We start from the raw sequence: 19,462 nt of genomic DNA, 5'->3' as shown, positions 1-19,462 counted from the left end.
GTATTAGCTTATTAATATAGATAATTATATTATGTCGAGTTCTTCCTAAAATAAATACAGAGGTGAGTCTGAAATGTTCTCAAAATCAACTTTAACGTCATGTTAGCCAAACAAAAGATAGCAATTTAGCCAGTCCTTGGAGTCCAGAAACATTTTCAGACAGAAAATCAATACCAAGATTAAAAATGTGTATGTATGTATATATATATATATATATATATATATATATATATATATATATATATATATATATATATATATATATATACATTTTTAAAAAGAAAAACAGAAAGTTGCTGATGGTGGTTATGGCCTTTTATAGTAATTATTTTTCATGTTATAGCTAGCTAGCACCTTGTATGGCGTCTAATACCAAAGGCAGTTGTGCATGAAATGCTTTCTCTTTCTATCTCTAACTTAAAAGTTTATTGTTTGGCATTTCTAGAATATCCCATCTGTTCTGCTAACTTTCCAAACAGAAGGTGGGTACATTTCTGTGATCATATTTTGACAGATACTGTAGGTGTCCCTGTTTCCATGTTTGCACTTACTTTTATCCTTCTGCTTGTTGTCATGTTTCCACCAGAGGACACTGTTGCTCCAAAAACACCAGACTCTGAAGCCATGTTGGGATCAACAGGTATAGTAAATACGGTGTTACACAGTTGATGATTGAAGATGATTCAGATGCTTAGGCTGTTAACGGTGCTGTTCAATACATTACAGCAGAATTTAAGATATTGACGAGAATGCTGTTATGTGTTATTTTTCTCCGTCCATGTATTTTCTTTTCTTTTAATATTTCAGTTTACCTGTGTTTACCGTGAGGACATATTATCACGACTTCACACACGTTCTGTGAAGACAGCAGACAATGAACCAGAACTATTACTGGTGTTTAAACAAAAGTCCATCCACGTTGATTTATACAATTTAATCTGTCTTATTAATTCATGAATTTATTTGAATTTTTTTATACAAATATGTACAAAGTAGAAAAACTGCAGCATTCTGTCATATATGTGTTTTTATATTTTTCGTGTATGTGGTTTGTGTATGTATACGTGACTGTGTCTGTGTGTGTGTTTTATCAGCTCTCAACTCCCTGGGCTGTGCTGTTAACTCTCATCCTGCTTCCAGGACGGAATCATTTTTTGTGAGTATAACCGACCAAGTATGATTAGTTTATCAAACGTGCATATGTGTTTCATGAGAGAGAGAGTCCAAAAAAAAAGGAAAAAAAAAGAAAAAGTGGTATGATTAATTTACCAGCATTCCGCAGGGTCAAGGAAATTGATGCAGGATAATTGGGCACATAGGGAATCCTTGGCAATTTGTGCTTTCAGACTCTACTTGAGAAATTAGATGTCAGTGCAAATGTGAAATTGCTCCTCAATGTTCTCAAAGATTCCATGAAAATTTAAACATAAATCTTAAGTATTTCCAGCAAAGGGAATCTTTCCTTTTTTTTTGGTGCCAACTTAAAATGAAGCCCTGTGAAAATGATCTGAATGAAGTGAAAGTGTATGAAGGGGGGGGAGACATCCGAGCTTGTGTAAAGTTGGGGCTGCACTCCGAGGAGGATGTGTAAAGTTGGGGCTGCTGAGGATGCGGGGGCTCTTGCTCTCGGTAAAATCCTCATGCAAGAATTCATTAGATTCTTTTTGACAGGAAGTAAAGTTTGAATTCATCTGAAGTCGTGTAATTATAATATTCAAGATGTGTACACCTATAACGCAAAATATAACTCAAGACGATGCGGCATAGCCTACTTTTCTTCTTTTTTTTTTTTTTAACTCTGGTTGTCAGTGTAGAACTTAGAAGGTACAAACGTCCGACACGTGTGTTCATATGAATGAAAATAAATGACACAGGAGGGAATAATTGATAGAAATGAGCATACATTCGTAAAGTTAGGGAGGCCATTGATTGATAAAGTTGCTGTGTATGTTTTTAGTATGAAAGAAGTAAGAAACATTTTATTTTGAAAAGCATCCAGACTCTGATATACAATTTTTCATAAATTCAGTGGGCATTAAGTACATTTGATCAATTTAGCTTCAATTATAAGCATTACTGAAAATTAATAAATCATCGTCATCATCACAGAGTGTGATCAAAACTTTTATATTCATGCAAGATCAAGATAAACTGATCGCTTAAAAGTCTCGCTCCAAACTCCTAGTTATATTTAAATGTTGGTGTTTATTCCTCATGGACACACAGTGCAAAAGAAAATGCTAAACAAGAATATTTTTGGTAAGCATACTACATACTGACACTCTGGAAAACGGCTTCATTTGTCCTCATTAAAAGCTTAAAAGTCCATGAATAAATAATCATTAAAGTGGATACTTTTTTTTTTTTTTTTTATCTTTGGCCTTATGCAAAATACACTCACTGACTAAATAAATATGCTCCATAAAGGCTGTTTAGAAACGTGCCCTCCCCCCTCTACTTCCACATTTAGATAGCTGACATGCACCTAAAGATCAGCTCCTACATTGGCTGTTGGTTTTGGAGAGAAAAATTGGACCTCCGAGAGTCAACTTAATGCAATTAAGTGAGGATGATGAGTCTTTCTCACTCTGTGCTGCTTGAATCAGTAAGCAAGGCAGAATCAAAACTTAAAGGCAAGAAGAAAAGAAAAGAGAGATGAGCGTGCTCAGACGGGTCCCAGCGGTTTAATTATTTTAATTATCTCTCCTCTTTCAGCTTTCCCTAAAAAAGAGGCCATTAAAGGATGCCCGTTTGGGTTAATCTGATTAAAAAAACAAGATGGAGGGAGAGATGAAAGGCTGCAGATGTCAGTGCTAATCAGGGGAGTTAAAACTGCTATTTGTGAACTGGGACGGTTGTTAAAGTGGGTAGAAAGTGTGTGCAGTGTGAGTGTGTGTGTGTGTGTTTGTTTGTTTTTTTTTAAATACGTTTTTCCTCACTTCAAAACACCTCCTTCCTGCAGCCTCTGTTGATAAACTCCCTCTCACGCATCTCCTCAAACTCACGCCATGTTTGATTCTCCGCCGCGCTCTGTAACTGTGCTGGCAGCAGGTCAGGCAAACACAGCGCGACTGGAGCGAAGTATTAAAAGTTTAAGTTTAGTCCCTGGTGATATGGTTTCTATTTTTTGTAAAGTAAAGATGCCATTTTGAGGAAGTGATGAAAGCAGCATTCGCAATTAGAAAGACCAGAGTGAATATTTTCTTAGATTTTGCAGAATAAGGCACATCGATTTACCCATCTCTGCATTTTCATTCTGAGGCAAAAGATCATCATTAACGGCTTCTTATATAATTTTTATCAGTCCTTAAGGTGTTGTTTTCTCAAAACTAGTCAAAAGAAGTCTGTCAGTTTCCTCTGCAGATTAACTCTTCTCATGCGTTTTCCAAAACTAGATTTCTGTCTTATTCTTTCTTGTTCCAATATGCGTGAAGGTCGAGGGAAATAGAGTTGAGGCAAGGTAACTCAAAGTCCAGCAAGTACAAAACACGTGCAAACATCAAATAATGGCCTTTTAATTCTACAGTATTTCAGTTTGTAACACATGGGGAGTAAACAGATGGTTTGGTAACGCGTTCTCGAGTGTTTCAAGATACAGATGGTCATTTCTCTGGTTGCTAAAACATGTTTAAATATTCTCACTGCACTGGCAGAGTTTTTCACTTAAAAAAATAATTTAACAAAAATGTAATATTTTATTTTTTCAAATCAATTCAAGCTAGAACTGACTTGATAAGATGGAGATGATTTTTTTTGCAATGCAATTATTTAACGTGGTTACTAGAAGCCGTGTGCATCTACTTTACATTACTCAGCAGGCCAAATGCAACGCTGTCAACTGCGATAATGCAGGGAGTTGTTAAAGTTCCTCTGACTGCAGAGCTTGACATTTGTTCAGGCAAGAGTGAGCACAAAACCAGCACAGGTGTTGAGCCACAGCATGGCGAGAGAGGAGGGGAAAGGAGAGGGGAAAAAAACAAAACAAAGATCTACTTTCAAACTAAATCAAGCAGAAGGAATGTCCTGAGTGTGTACAGAGATGGACGTGAGCCCATGCAATATTAAAGCACCGTGTCTGGCAATGCCAACCGTGCCACTCCTCTCCGCGGCTCCCGCCCTCCCGGCTTCCCGGCCATCGGCTCTTCCCTCAAGGTGACACTTCAAAGCGGGCACGCAGACGTGGCAGGCCTGGCTGTCGGCATGGAGCCAGCCCCCACCCCACCCCCCCTCCCCCTTCCTCGTCTTTCTCTCCCGCCCACCACCCATTCTACCCCCGCTACCCCCACCACCACCACCACCACCACCACCTCAAAGACACAGCTCCTACCCCTGCTGGGCCAGGTCAGCGCAAGATCCACACCGCTCGCCGTCTCGGGAGCCGCTGTCAAAAAGCTCTTCACCACAAGCTTAATTAATAACGGGCCATTCCTAATGCAAACCCTCTGAATCTGCAGCCTGTTTCCCTCCGATCCTATTGGTGAGTTCTGAGGCCTCGACAGAAGGCAGACAACGAGAGGAGGGCTGGTTGGGGATGCATCCAAATCATTTGAATTTCGATGATTCACATGCATTATTCTCCCCGCTTTATAACCTATTTTCTGTGTTGTACTGTGTGCCTGCCCGCCCGCCTGCCTGTCTGTCTGGGTGTTGTTTTTAAAGATGTCTCTCTTCTGCAGATGATTGGAGACACTCGAACCAAAGAATATAGGGCTGCTGTCCTCGGCCTGTCTGACAGGTGGGGTAGGAAAAAACTAAACGCGCACACATACACACAGCCAGTCTGCATCAGCTGGGTCCAGGGCCTGTAATCACCTCTCAAACCTGGAGAGGGAATTTTACAGAGCGTGCCGTGATCGATATTTGCCGATCCGTCTGCCCGTATCAACCTCAAATAAAAGCAGAGAGCAGGAGACAAGGCAGCACAGGCAGGTCGTGGGGAGGTCTGCGGCACCCCGTTTGATGTCTGTGAAAGCACTCATCAGTGTGTAGGATCGGCCTCATCTCAGCATGCCGGGTCACCGCCGCCTCACCCCGAGCAGCGCACGGCTGATTGTCTCACTGTCGGGGCGAGTGGGGTTGTTGTTTTTTCGAGGTGAGAGGACGGATCTCTTCCGGCAAGCTGGGCTTCGGTTTTTTTAATAGGGCCCCTGCTCCGGCACCTTGCAGGCCTGCTCAGTCCGACACGCTGATGATGAGGAGGGTAACTCACTCCTCCTCCTCCTCCTCCTCCTGCCATTCCTCAGCTCATGTTGTTACTGTATTTTTATCCACCGCATGTGCTCCTCTGTCTCGTCCATTGCATTCTTGATGGACTGAGTGGGGAAAATAAGTGCAGGCTAAACAACCCTGTGTGCCTCGAGAAGCAGTGGTTAAATGGTACACGGCTCGGAAACATAAGGTCTGCAAGTACGAGCTCAGCCACGAGAGCATTGCGGCATTTAGGGCAAGGAGCTGTTTGCGTTAGCTGACACGCTGATATAATTAGGTCGTAATAAATAAGAAAGGCAACGGGGAGCGAGGGCGTGTCTCAACAGTGGCCATTAGAGAAACCACATAGGTTGCATTTTAAGAAAAAAAAGTCACCTGTCTACCTGGAAATACACACACACTTTCTCTTTTTTTTTCCTGCTCGGTCTCACACACATTTACTCAGTGTCCTACTTACAGAGTCCTTATGAGTGTTGTTCTAAACCCCCAGAAGCCCTGGCCCTTAAAGTGAGCTAACTGGGGTGGTTGTAGGCTCAAACCAACCTTAATTAGTACACTTACTGCACAGTGAGGGCAAGTACGAAGGCGAGCCTCTGCACTGCAGTTTCCCTCAGATTAAGCCTCTTTTAGACGAGGCGGTAACCTCCCACAATGATGCGGTAATTAACTTCATTAGCTTTTCGATTCTCTTTTTAGTTTTGGCAAAGTGGGTGAGGTTTAGTTTTGGCCTCCGTTGAGATAAGAGTCGCAGAAATCGGTTAATCTCGTCTGTCTGTGATTTAGCTCCACCAATGTTGCTGTATTTCAAGCGTGCTACCTGCTGTTCATCTTGGCGACATGCATGTGCATGAGCGGGTTGTAATGAGTCAGGCATCGGGTTTTAATAAGCAGAGCTTTACCCACAGATCCTTCTGTGATTTGCATCCATGTCGGACACGAGGCGTAAAGCGGGGTGATTGATTCGTGGCTCGTCCCATATGAGAGACAGAGAGAGAGAGAGAGAGAGAGAGAGAGAGAGAGAGAGAGAGAGAGAGAGAGAGAGAGAGAGAGAGAGAGAGAGAGAGAGAGAGAGAGAGAGAGAGAGAGAGAGAGAGAGAGAGAGAGAGAGAGAGAGAGAGAGAGGCCGTAGATTTATTATCAAGCTCAACGACAAAGGGAGGAAGAGAGTGTGCATATGTTAATCCTCTGGCTGAACGATGATCAAAGACTGGAACAAGCTGAGCCCTGCTGATCGCCTCGGGGCAAACGTTGCTCTCCAAGCAGCTGGGAAAGTGTGCAGACGAGGAGTAAACAGATAGTTAGAAAAATCAATAGCTGAGGTTCGGGCCGCGGCTTGGTCTGAAGGTCAAAGGAGGCTGGTGTCTGCAGCACGTGGAAGGAAGTCTGGAAACCATGGGCGCTTTTAGGCCAATTTAAGAGGAGTGATGTGTTTACAGCTGAGTTGTGTCCAGGCATGAAGGAAGTTCAAGCTGAGGTTATGGCTGTTTTGGTCAGCTCGGTGATATATATAAAAAAAACAAAAAACAACCACCATGAATAAAACCTACAGTTCTGGCTCAGACTCAAACATCTAAGGATTTGATTCATGGGTAGTGGCATGGCTATGTGTTTGGAACGAGGACCTTGCATCCGCTTATTTGGCTTTCAAAGGAAGAAGGATTTCCTTTGTAGTTTCAAAACCCCCTGCATGGCATGCGTTTGTTCGTTATCTGTTGTCCCACCTTCTTCTTTAGACCGACCCAAAGTATTCCCACAAGGCCTCTACCTCAGGTACCCACGCTGGCTGGCTGCTTTGGGAATTTGTGGCATCCCTGTGATCCAGTCCTCAAGGCTCATTTTTGGTTTGAAATTTGCAATTTCCATCGTCAAAAACATCAGATTCTCCTATATGTCCTCATGTAAATATTGTAGAAAGTCGAGTACTTTCTCTTTCATCCAAGCAGTCCCCTCACAGCTTCATAATCTACAATAGCTGTTGACAAATAAAAAGATATGTCATTGCTCTGTTCATTAGGAATTCATATCTTTGTTTGCCTATAGCTGAATAATTAAGATGACTTAGCTTTTTACCCCCAAGCTTTGGCGTCTTTTGACTTCCTCCACTTCTGAAGCGGATTGTTTTTGTGATTAGTCACTTTGTTTAATCTGGTAATGATGGCATCCCCTCAGGCTAAATGCCTGATTTGTGCTTACCAGTTTATTTATTCATTTGTACTTTTGACGTGTTAATCTGCATAAACGGCGCAGAGCTCCACCAGGTCCCCCGAACGCCTCTCTGCACCTGTCAATTACAACAAATCTGAGACACCTGGAAGCAGCCACCCTGGTCTCCGCACCCTGATCGGGTTAGAAGTCTGCCTGTCAATCAACCCTGGTCTGCCCTGTCCTGTCAGCCCTTCATCTCTACTTCAAGACTGCAGTATTAATTGATCAGAACTGCTGCTAATTATGATTGATGAGAGAATGTGCAGTATAACAGACAACTCAGTACCACACAATGCAATGCTCTTTTTTTACTCTGAGTTCCTAACCTTTTTGGCTTGTGACCACTCGTCACTGGTTGCGTTTATTATATACTATATATATGCATTTATTGCGGATGTCTGAATAACTTTTAGACCCAAGGCAAAATCATGCAGTAATTCACAGGAGAAAAATAAACCAAATAGAGTAAAGCCTTAAGAATAGAAAGAAGAAAGAAGAAGAAAGATTTTGCTTTCCTTTCCTGTTAATACTTACTCCTGACTCCTTGTTGGGGTTGGGAACCACTGTTTTAAGGAAACTCAATTTGTAAAGCGCGCTGAAAATCAGGGATAAACAAGAAAGTACTACTGTAAAGGAAGCACAATCCAATTTTTGGATCTGGATGAAAAACACATTGCTATAGACAAACTGATGATGTCTGGAATTATAAGGACTTTGTATAGAGGGTGCAAACTTGCAAGTAATTCAGACGCATGACATGATTTATGGCCAGTGTAGGTGTAGTGTCGCTGTGTTTTAAATTTAGGCCATTCACTCTGAGCAGATGTGCGCATGTGCCATATGAATTACGATGTAGTTGCACAATGCATTTTAGAGTAATGCCTGTTATGCGTCACATAGGCCACACCTAAAGGAATTCGGCAACAAATTATAGGAACACCAGTCCAGCTAATTAAAAACGTTTTGGAGGTCATCCAGTTATTTTTAATTATTTTATTGACCAAATTAGAAACAAATCTGGTGAATTTGGATGACATCTGATAAAGGCAGGAGGTAGTTTATTATGTAGTCCATTATTGGGGGATTAGTGATTTGATCAACTCCTGTCCACATGTCAGAAGTGTCCTTGAGCAAGGCACCGAACCCCAAATGGCTTCTGATGGTCAGACAGGTGTGTGTGTGTGTGTGTGTGTGTGTGTGTGTGTGTGTGTGTGTGAGAACCAGGGAATTTTGTGGGAAAAAATGTTTCTTCTACCTCACGATGAACCAAAATCTAATCAGCTAATTCTTCGGCCCAAACTTAACACCAAATTTGACAATATGTTGAGTAGCTTTTAAGATGCTACCAAACAAGCAGACATACATGACCAAAAACAGAACCTCCTGTGTGTTAATACTGACCACGACACGTCGTCTGGACAGTTGGCAGCATTTAAAGACACTATTCATATGTTTCGACCTAGGAATAGTTGAAGTGATTGAACCCGGAGAGTTGACAACAGACCAAATGTCAAAAGGAACCGCCTGACCTCTCTTATTGCAGCCTGGCCATTAGCAAATCCTCTGGTATGTTGTCGGACAGTCGGAGACCTGTAATATACTGCAGCATGACTCAGTTAGCCCTACAGCAGGCCTCTGGTTATCCGATGCAAATGTTCCCAAATGAAACAAATGAGAAATATCAACAAGCTCTGAGTAATTGCGTCTGATAAAAAAATGCTTGGGGGTTGCGGTGCCAGACCCGCTTCCCGCAGACACAGGGAAGTTATCTCTCATTACCCGGACTATGATAAAGTACACCGACTTTGCCGTCAAGCAAAAGCAATGCATTCAGCTCTGTCTAATAAAGGCTGCTGCCTACCACGCACTTGCTCGTGAAATCCATTTGCAGCAGTTTGTTACGGAGGAGAAATATTGTTCCTGGCTGAAGCGATTAATTTTCTCTCTCTGTGCTTTTGACGCTTGTCTCCCTAGTTATAAATTCCTGCATATGAAGTCTAGATGTTTTATTCATTGTAAAACTTAATTTATATACAAGCAAGGATGTACACTTTGTGAAGATTTTACACTAACAACCCCCACAGTACATTTTAAAAGTCAAGTCTGTTGCAATTCTTCATCAGTGTGCTGGGGATTCCTATATCAGCCAGTTTTCAACAGCAACCTCTCTTTATGTGTTTTTTTATGCCGCGCTATAATTCAAGACCTCAGTCCTTCTATCCGCCACCTGAGTGTCAGGAGTCAGGACGAGCTCTAATTCAATCTGCCATACAAAACAGCTGTTTGGCTCAAAGAAATCTGAATAATAAAGAGGATGACACGATGGCTGTCGCTGCGAGCACAGCGGGGGATCCACACTCCACAAACCCAAAACATGAGACTAGATTATGAGGAATGGATGAGGGCGGTTTCATGGCAAAGATGAGCCACTTTTCTGTGCTGCTGGGAAACTTGTATTCTGTGGAGATTTGAAAAAATATTCCAAAAAGTAGATGGTGGTTGGTGTCTCGAGTTACATTTGGGAAAGGTCAGCTGAAAGACGGTGCCAATGTTTCTGCATGTTTGAGCCCATTTTGAGCCCTTTCAAAAAAGTAGACATATAAGTGAAAAAAAATAAATAAATAAGGTCTTCTCAATGACGCATTAGCGAATTTTGAGTTCCATACTGCACTGCACTGAAATAAATGGAATACAATAGCTTCCTGCAACATTAAAAACATTAAAAAAATGTGTATATTTGTAAGCTTTGAAAAATGTTGGACAGCTATGTAAAGCATTAGGCATGCAAAATTATATTAACATTCAATGTTCTGCTCAACCTTTCCAAATTCTTCTAAAAATACTGTCAAAAGCCGATCCCTTTTTTGGTGACAGATGACATTTCTGTGAACTTCGAGATCTGCATGTTGCCCATGCAGATGAAAGGATCATCAGCAATCCAGAAAAAAAACAAAAAACTTCACTTCTCAACTAGGGTTAATGCTTGTGGCAGTGCACTGACGTCAACAGCTGTTCTCAAACAAGCCCTTTGATGACTCATTGACAGCGGAAGCTCCCGATTGCCACTTTCACTAACTGGGGAAATGTCAGCGTCTGCGCTCGACGGAGGCTGATCACAGTCCCTCTACAGCTCCCGCCTGCCAGAACGTGGCAGTGATGAAATAGCTCTGGTGTTAATGGATGTGAGAGCAATCTTGACCCGCCACAAAGAGCAGGCTCTCTGTCTCCATTAAAAAGGGCCTTTACTTTGGTCTGGATCAGAGCCTGGGCTCTCTCTGTGCCATGGGGAGTAGCCAGACAAAGGTAATTGTGCGCCTCCTCTGCCCCTCCACCTCCACGTCAGGACTCAGGGGAGCGCCTGTGGAGGACAGGGTTTTTTGAAATAGAGAGAAAACACACGCAGACAAGTAATGATTAGGTTATTAGCGCTGAGGTGACTAATTACCTAATTGTACTGTCAAAAGGGGGAGCAGGAGGAGGGAGCTGGGCTGCAAGGTGAGAAGAGGAGAGGGGAGCAGAGGCGTAGTGTTTGGAGAGACTCCCCAGACTGGGCTGCAGGGGTGGGTCCCTCACTACGTCTCTCTTTTCCCGCGGCGTCCCCCCAGCCTGCTGTTCGGGTCCTGGTGACATCTGTTCGTAGCATGGCGTGTCCTCCCTCTCCCCCTCAGAGGCCAGAGTCACCCCCCCCCCCCCACACACACACACACACACACACACACACACCCTGCATGCCTCCCCGTGCAGATGTTGCAGTCCCTGGGTCCTGCCTGCGTGGAGAGAGTCAGGCCCGTTTGATGTGTGATGAAACAGAATCAAGCGAGCCACTCGGGGGCTCAGGGAGCAAAGGGGGTAGAGCGGGTGAGGAAGGGTATGGTACCAGAAAAGGAGGAGTGAGGTGGGGGGGTTGTAGGGTTGTACAGGGAGGAAGGTGATGTTGGGATAAGTCTCATTACAATATCAATCACAGGCCGGGCACAGAGCACAGGGTTGGAATGTCTGTGCACTGGTGGTCAGAAACCTCAGGAGGAGGATGGGAAGGAGAAGAGGAAACAAGGAGATGAGAGGAGAAATGACAGTGGAGAAAATGAGTAGAGAAGAGAAGGGAGGAGAGGTGAGAACACAAGATATGAGGAGAGGAAATGAGAGTTGAGTAAAAAAGAGGAAAAGAGGAAACAAATTCAAGGAGAGGGAAGTAGATGAGAGGAAGCAAGAAAAGAGCTAATGCAAGTAGAAGGGAACGAGGAAAAAGGAAATGAGGAATGAAGAGGAAACAAAAGGGGAAGAGAAAATAGTAGATGAGAGAAGGGCAAGAGGAAAGGAAACCAGAGGAGAGGAAAGAGGAGGCAAAGAGAAAAAAACACAAAGAAGATGAGAGAAAAAGAAATGAGAGCAGGCAAGAGAGAAAAAAAAAGAAGAAAGGTAATGAGGCAAAAGGAAAGAAAAAGTGGATGAGACAAACATTAATGAGAGAAATCATGACTAGAGGAAGGGAACAAGGATAGCAAGCAAGAGGAAGGCAAAGGAAAGAAAACCGAGAGCTGAGGTGGAAAGTAGATAAAATGAGAGGAAAGGAAGCAAGAGCAGAGAAAACAAGGAAAGAAGAGGAAACGGAACCTAGAAGAGGAAAGTGGCTGACAGGGGACCGAGTGAGCAGAGGAAACCACAGGGAAAGAGAAGGAAGCAAGAGAAGAGGACATGAAGTTAAAGGATAAGAAAGACGTTAACAGGAGAAGAGAGGAGAAAAATGAGAGTAGAGGAAATAATTAAAAAAATAAACAAAAGGGGAGGAGAGGAAAGTACATGAGAAGGGTCATGAGACAAGTCAAGGAGACCAGAGGAGAGGAAATAACTAGTGCTGTCAAACGATTAAAATATTTAATCGCGATTAATCGCATTAATGTCATAGTTAACTCGCAATTAAGCGCAATTAATTGCACATTTTTATCTATTCTAAATGTCCCTTGATTTCTTTTTGTCCCATTATTTTTTCTCATTTTAATGCTCTTATCAACATGGAAATGGCCTACACGAGGTAGCCACCCATTTAGCTATGGCTGCAGTAAGTTTGTTCTTAGTTGTGGTATCCATGTGCTTCTGTCTGAAGTCATCCATTGTCGCCTGGCTTTGGGGGTGGAGAATTGGCATCAGCTGTGTGCTTGGCCATCAAGTGGTATTTCAGACTGGACGTGCTGCGATGATAGCTCAGTTCACAACGACAAAACACACTTCACTTCACTTTGGTCTTGTCAATGGAACCATTTGGCAACTTTTTAAAAGTAAACTTTCCATTCAGAATCTTATTGGCATCCATTTCGGCGGTCTCTTTGGCCGGCTCGCAAGCCCAAAAAATTGTGTTAATCTCGCGATAAAAAAATTGACGCTGTTAAAATGGGTTTGCGTTAACGCTGTTGATAACGCGTTTAACTGACAGCACTAGAAACAACATTAGAGGAGAGAAAAGCGAAAACAAGGAGAAAAGATATACAGGAAGTAGATGAGAGGAAAGGAAAATGAGATGAAAATGGACAAAACAAAAAAGGGACAGAAAGGAAATCAGAGAAATGGTGATACGATGAGAGGAAGCAAGAGTAGAGGAGCCGGTTGCAGCTTTCTCTCATGTCTCCTTCCTCTCTTTCTTTCTTCCCCTCAACATGGCTTCCCTTCCTCGTCTCTTTTCTCTGCGTTCCTCTATGTTCCCTCATTTACTCCTGCATCTCTCTGCCTAATCGCACTCCCTGTGCACTATGTTAATTATTGTTGTGAAAGAACGGAAAGTTAATGGCGACAACGAGGAGAAAGATGATGATGCCGATGCGGTCATGATTACCACTTAGTGCGGGCAGTGCCGTGCCCACGTAGAGAAAAGTTTACCGGGAGGAAGTGGGTGAAGAAGCGCTAACAGGGGATCAGGTGAAGCGATGGATAGGTTAGCAGTTACAGATCAAAGTGAAAAACAAAGGCGGATTTCAAACGGGCCCAGAGAGCTTGGCAACAGACCCGCTGCTCCTCTGATAATACTTAGATCTATAAATGTTTCCTTTTTTTATTTATTTATTTATTTTCTTATTTATTTTTAAAATTATTCATCGCCATAATAATTTGGGCCTAACAAGCACTTGAGGGAGACGGCTTCCTTTTGCATCTCTCTCCCCCATTTCTTTAGTTCCCCGCTCCGTGGTGCTGGGAGCTCGGGGATTTGGGGGCAGTATTAGAGAGAATTTCTTTTATTTGCTGCTAATGAATGATATGCATGATGCTATTTTCTTTTTTCTTGTGTACTTTGTGGGGGTAACTGCGAGGATTGGGGCAGGAGCTGGAGAATTGGACTCTTTTTCAAGGCTTTGTTCATTTAACCCTCTTCTCGCATTCCGAGAGAGTGCACGAGGTTGTTATCGTCACTTTGCCAGATTTCCAATTCAAATATGCAATCATACTTCACTTGACACCAGTGATATGGCGTGGTTTGACTTTGTTTTTCTATTTTCAGTAACGCTGTATGTTTATGAAATATGGGTTAACTGGTTTGTAGATACAGGAGAGGCACAGCAGGTCTGTAAACATCTCTGCCATCGAGAGAAATAACTGCACATTTGTTGTTCTCGATCGTTAAAAGGATTCCATCAGTTTTTTTTGAATGCCCATATAGTGCAAAACAGAACAATTTACTTATCATAATGGTGGGCAGACACAGTACCGTTTTATTAATCTTCTATGTGAAGTTAACTCACACTACACATTTTAAAAAGCATGTACCTCTTTTAATGTCACACTGTGAAGTGATGAATCGATCAACCAATCACAACACGCATGTTCACACTGAACAAGTCCCCTGCAGTTTATCACACATCTGTTGTATTCAATTGATCCTTTCTAGCCTCTGACAAGCCTCTTCAAGTTGTTTGTCAGTGTGCCGGCGTTTTCTTCTCGTCTGTTATGGGATTGTTGGATACACACGCCTGATACGACTTCTTGAGAAAACCTCAATTCAAGAGCACAGACCTTTTCACAATGTCATACTTTAGCCGTGTATGAATTTGTCTGCTTCTACGCTGCAAGAATTGATCATCTTAATACGTATTTTGCTCCAAAAGTGCATTACATTTACAAAAGAAACAAAAACTAGAGACTCTTTCTCTGTATACCGCAGTTATGTAAAACAGATCATATATAATTCTTGCAATTATTATATTAGGTTTTTTGTTTTTTGGCGAACATAAAGCGCATACTTTGGTCTCATATTCTAGCTATTGTCTAATGCACACTTGTTAGAAGGGTAGTGTGGGAGGATGAAGTAGTGAACTCCCGACAATTATCCCGTCAATAATTGATAACAGGTATTCATTAAATGTGACAAGTCAGGCTCATTTTATCTCATCTCACAGTTTAGTACAATTATGAACATACTGTACTGCCATTTAATTTAGTGCAGTTTTTCATGTTTCCAGAATATTCTAGTAACGCGTGTTAATAGGAACAAGACAAAATAGGGCAAATCAATGCACTCCTGTCAACATCATTCTTCAATCGATTATATATTATATATAATATAGCTATAGATATTTGTTGGAACCAGGAGCTAAAAAACTGTTAAAGACAGTTTTAGGAGCCCATAACAAACCAAATGACTTGTTAAATTCTATTCTTTTGCAATGTATTCTCCTGCTCTCCACTGTATAAAGTATTTATTTAGCTGTTTGTGCAAAGGTGTTGAAATTCGCTGGGGAAACGCTGACCTTCGCGGCTCCATGCAGGAAATAATGAAAATACCTTTTAAAGTGTCGTCTCGGTAGACTTTTGGACACACACACACACACACACACACACACACACACACACACACACACACACACACACACACACACACACACACACACACACATGCATACATAGACAAACACAGCAACATAAACTATTTTGCCTGCAGTGATGGCTGCAGTACTATATTGTAAATGTTAAAACAGCAGAACACATCAGTGTGCTCTGTGCCGGCGTAAACATGGCCTGATTGTGACCTCCCTTCTGACTGGGGAAAGCTGCCTCTCCTTGGCTGTCCTCCTCCTCCTCCTCCTCCTCCTCCTCCTCCTCCTCCTCCTCCTCCTCCTCCTCCTCCTCCTTCTTCTTCTTCTTCTTCTTCTTCTTCTTCTTCTTCTTCTTCTTCTTCTTCTTCTTCTTCTTCTTCTTCTTCTTCTTCTTCTTCTTCTTCTTCTTTGGTGTGATGTGTGCGTCGACCCAGGTCCATGAAAAACTTTGAAGTTGCCTCTCTGCCACCTTCTGTCTAAATCTGCAGCTTCAGATGGGAGTTGATGGAGGCGCTATTGTCTCCCTTTGGAGCTCTCTGCAGGAGCGGTTGTGTGATGAATGTTTGAGCAGCAGTGATAAAGCTGCACTTTTCCCATGCTGAGAGTCATGCCAGAGGCTTCACACGCCTCGCTGGTCAGGAGGGGAGACTCCAGGCCGGGCCGCCCTCTTCTTTACCTCCTACAGTGGGCTATATGGATGGGGCTTCAGGGAGCTTTGGGGTTAAAGGTTGACTGTGTAAGCGCAGAGCAACTCTATAACACAGCTGAGAGACAAGCCTTGTGTGTGTTGATGCTCAGGTTCACAGTGATGCCTGGCCATTCTTCTCTTCACACACGGCACAAAAACAAACTTTGTACTAATATGTGTGGAGGCAGAGATCTCGGGTTGATGTTTAATTCAACCCTGTAAATGACCATTAATTAATAAACCTCATACTTCAGTCTTCTCCATGTTGCATGAGCAAGTTTAACTTTTAATCTGGCAGCAGAGATGTCGACATATGCTTTCGTCTGAATTTAAAACTACCACAAATTGACTCGGAGCACTGCGGTGAAAGATATCACTCAGATGCAACTTGAAGATGTTAAATCTTGGTCTTTGTTTGTTTCTGCACAGTTTGTTGCTCCCCAAACCCCGAACATCTGTGCAGAGGGAGGGGACTCGGGGGTGGGGGGGTTGATGGTAAGCCACATGGGGAGGTCCTCCTCTGCCTCAGTCTGTCAGCCCACCTGACTGCTGCTGTGGCAGGCCTGCCCAAGGCAAGACCACAGGCTAGGGCCTCCTATGGGCCTCCAGCAGGCTCTAGCCAGCCTCCCTGAGCCCATTAGAGCACCCTTCCTACCACCTCCGCCCGGGAGGCCCCCACCTAGCCCTGCAGCCCTGGGCCCCAAGATGCCATCGCTCTCCGTCCTGCTCTGCGCTGCGCTGAAATAACTCTATTGTTTTCCACTGTTTGCCATGTTGTGTCTGTAATAGAAGTGCTTTGGGGGCATGTTTTTTGTCTTTATTTACTGCTGCCTTTGCTTGCCTTGTCCTCAGGCTGCAAGGTTTCAAATCAGGCTCCGGAGAGGCTTCGGCTTCCAGTTTTGAGAGAGTATTTTTAGGGAACAAATCCCAGGAAGGCCTTTTTACAGTTACTGCACTAATGTGGTGTGACTGTCAAAGCTTCCCACTCGTGTCTGCCATTCTCCTGAATGGACCCACATGGAGAATTGTCGGAGCACTTAACCTGGATTCACTTTGTCTTAAAGCACAGACATAAGCGGGGAGTATTTCTGTTGTATATTTCCCTCTCTGGTTCTTACATCTCTGATTTAATGAGATCGTCTCTGAAGCCGCTGAGATTCTCAGAGGCAAGGTGAGTTGGGGGGGAAAATGATCAGATATTCTGGATATTCTCTGTCTATTTGAGTCTTTTTCATCTGAATGAAACTACAGGGTGCAGAACTGACCCTGCATGCGAATCAGACCCGGCGACTTTGCATTCGAGCTTCAGAAATACCAGGAGAGCAAATTCATGTTCAACCCCAGTTGTGGATGCAATTTGTGAACGTGAGGCTCTGAAGCATGCTGTAATGGTTCAATTTATAATTAATAATATCTGATATGCCAGATTGCCATAAACTTGGGGAATAAAAATTTGGGTGTGTTGGGGTTTGAGATAGAGTTTTTTTTTTTTTTTTTAAAGCATTAAGTATTTATGATACTCGATGGATATATAAACTGTGGTAAATCCATTGCCTTGAATATTGATTATCCCTAATTAAAAATGCAGTTTGAATAAGGTTAGCAGCTTTCTCTGGTCAGCCTCGCTCCGTTTTACAACTTTCATATTCTTTTTTTTTTTTTAATTCCTGACCTCCTTGTGGTGTATCCCCGCTTGCAGTTCAGTATGCCAATTAGCTGTAGAGCTCTTTAACGAGCAAGTCATTAGTTCTAATTAGGATGTGGTTAACTGCGATGCGTTAAAAGGCGAAACCCATCATGTTGAAGGATGGCGGTGTCGCCGCTAAGCCCGACTGGAAACAGCTGTTGACTTCCCAGATAGGGTCACGCTATATACAAATAGTCCCCTGAGCACAGCGAGATGATTGGACAACTACTCGTACAAAATGAATGAAAGCTCAAAATAAAAAAAATAAATAAATAAATAAATTGTGATTGAAGTGTGTCGTTGGAAAGGAATGGTATTGCCTGTCTCTATGTTTAATTTTTTAGACATACTATTGGGTATATCTCAACATGTGTAGGACCACAAAATGAACCTTTTGTTTAACCCTGACTCCTAAAAATTAGACAGAAACATAATGCTACCCACATTACAGTTTTTATTAACGTTATAAGGAAACCTTATAACTGAGTGAATCTACAAAGTCAAAAAGTGTTCATACTTAAATATAAGTCGATCGACAAATACGTGTTTTTACGGGTAGGTTCAGGGCTGGACAGTGGCAGTAGCTCAGTCCGTAGAGGTTGTCGGTTTAAGCCCCGTACGGGCCAAGAAAGGTGTGTGGAGAGGTGCCAGTTCACCTCCTGGGCACTGCCAAGGTGCCCATGAGCAAGGCACCAAACCCCCAACTGTTGACCTCCCTCCATTTAGTGCATGTGTAGGTCCTGGGCACGTGTGTGTATTTCGGGCCTGTGTATGTTGTCTGTAACTGTAACAACAGAGTGTAAAAATGTAATTTATCTTTTCTTCTTCTCAAAGCATCGGGATCTTGGTTGAAAAAGCCAACAGTGACAAACTCCACACTCAGAGGACCTAGGCTGACCGGGGATTGAACACTGGGCCTTTTTGCTGTGAGGCAACAGTGCTATCCACCCAGTGAGTTTGTTATCTTGTACCACCATTCAACCCAACCACCTCCAAAAGATTTCTTTGTGGTTTAAGAACGTAGCACTTCCAGGACTGAAAAAGATATCTACTAGTACTCATGCAGCAGTTGCTTTTCCTCCTAAATGTATTAGGCCAAACCATTTGGTAATAAATGAATGAATAAAATCGCCACCACAGTCACATGTTACGGTCCCATGTTACAGTCCCATGTTACAGTCCCATGTTACAGTCCCATGTTACAGTCACATGTTACAGTCACATGTTACGGTCCCATGTTACAGTCCCATGTTACAGTCCCATGTTACGGTCACATGTTACGGTCACATGTTACGGTCCCATGTTACAGTCCCATGTTACAGTCCCATGTTTAAAATGAGCATCGTGCGGCTGTATTATGGCGTTAAATAGAACTCTCATATGTCGTTTTGGGGGACATTGGCAATCAACCTATTTATTTTTTTTTTGTTTAGTTATGAGGGCGTGTTGAAAAAACAGTGCACAATGACAATGATGATTCAGTGTTTAAAGGTGCTCTAAGTGATGTTGGGTGACGTCACTTCTTGTTGACGTTCAAAGTATTGTCAAACAAAACTAGCTAGCTCGCCTCTCCCTCCTCCTCATCCCGTCCCCTCCCCCTCCCTTCCGCGCACAACCCCCACCCCCAAATCCTTCTTGTCGGTTATTGGCTGGAACACTGTTTGTTATGTTTGGTGGTGCAGGTTGGCGCAGTTTGTTTTTGTTGGTGTTTGTGGAGCCTGGGCTGTCTACAGAGACCGCGTTTTTTTACAGTGTGTTCAGGGGACAGGCAGCTAGCGGACAGTGGGGAGATGTTTGCTTTATGTGACAAAAAATGTTGTAGCCCAAAAAAACGCATGACATTGCTTAGAGCACCTTTAAGATTCATGTGTGCAT

At 42.9% G+C, this 19,462-nt stretch overlaps 1 long non-coding RNA gene across 1 annotated transcript; it reads left to right on the top strand.

Moving 5' to 3' along the window:
• The first annotated feature begins 538 nt into the window (after positions 1-538).
• LOC116034841 lies at positions 539-18,701 on the top strand. The gene is made up of 3 exons (XR_004101218.2): positions 539-640; positions 1,095-1,156; positions 18,422-18,701. It is a non-coding gene; the product is annotated as an uncharacterized LOC116034841 (long non-coding RNA).
• Positions 18,702-19,462: the final 761 nt, after the last annotated feature.

This window comes from Sander lucioperca, chromosome 14 (genome assembly GCF_008315115.2).
Source record: "Sander lucioperca isolate FBNREF2018 chromosome 14, SLUC_FBN_1.2, whole genome shotgun sequence".
NCBI lineage: Eukaryota > Metazoa > Chordata > Actinopteri > Perciformes > Percidae > Sander > Sander lucioperca.
The sequence above is the reverse complement of the archived record's forward strand: the minus strand, read 5'-3'. Positions and strand labels throughout refer to the sequence as shown.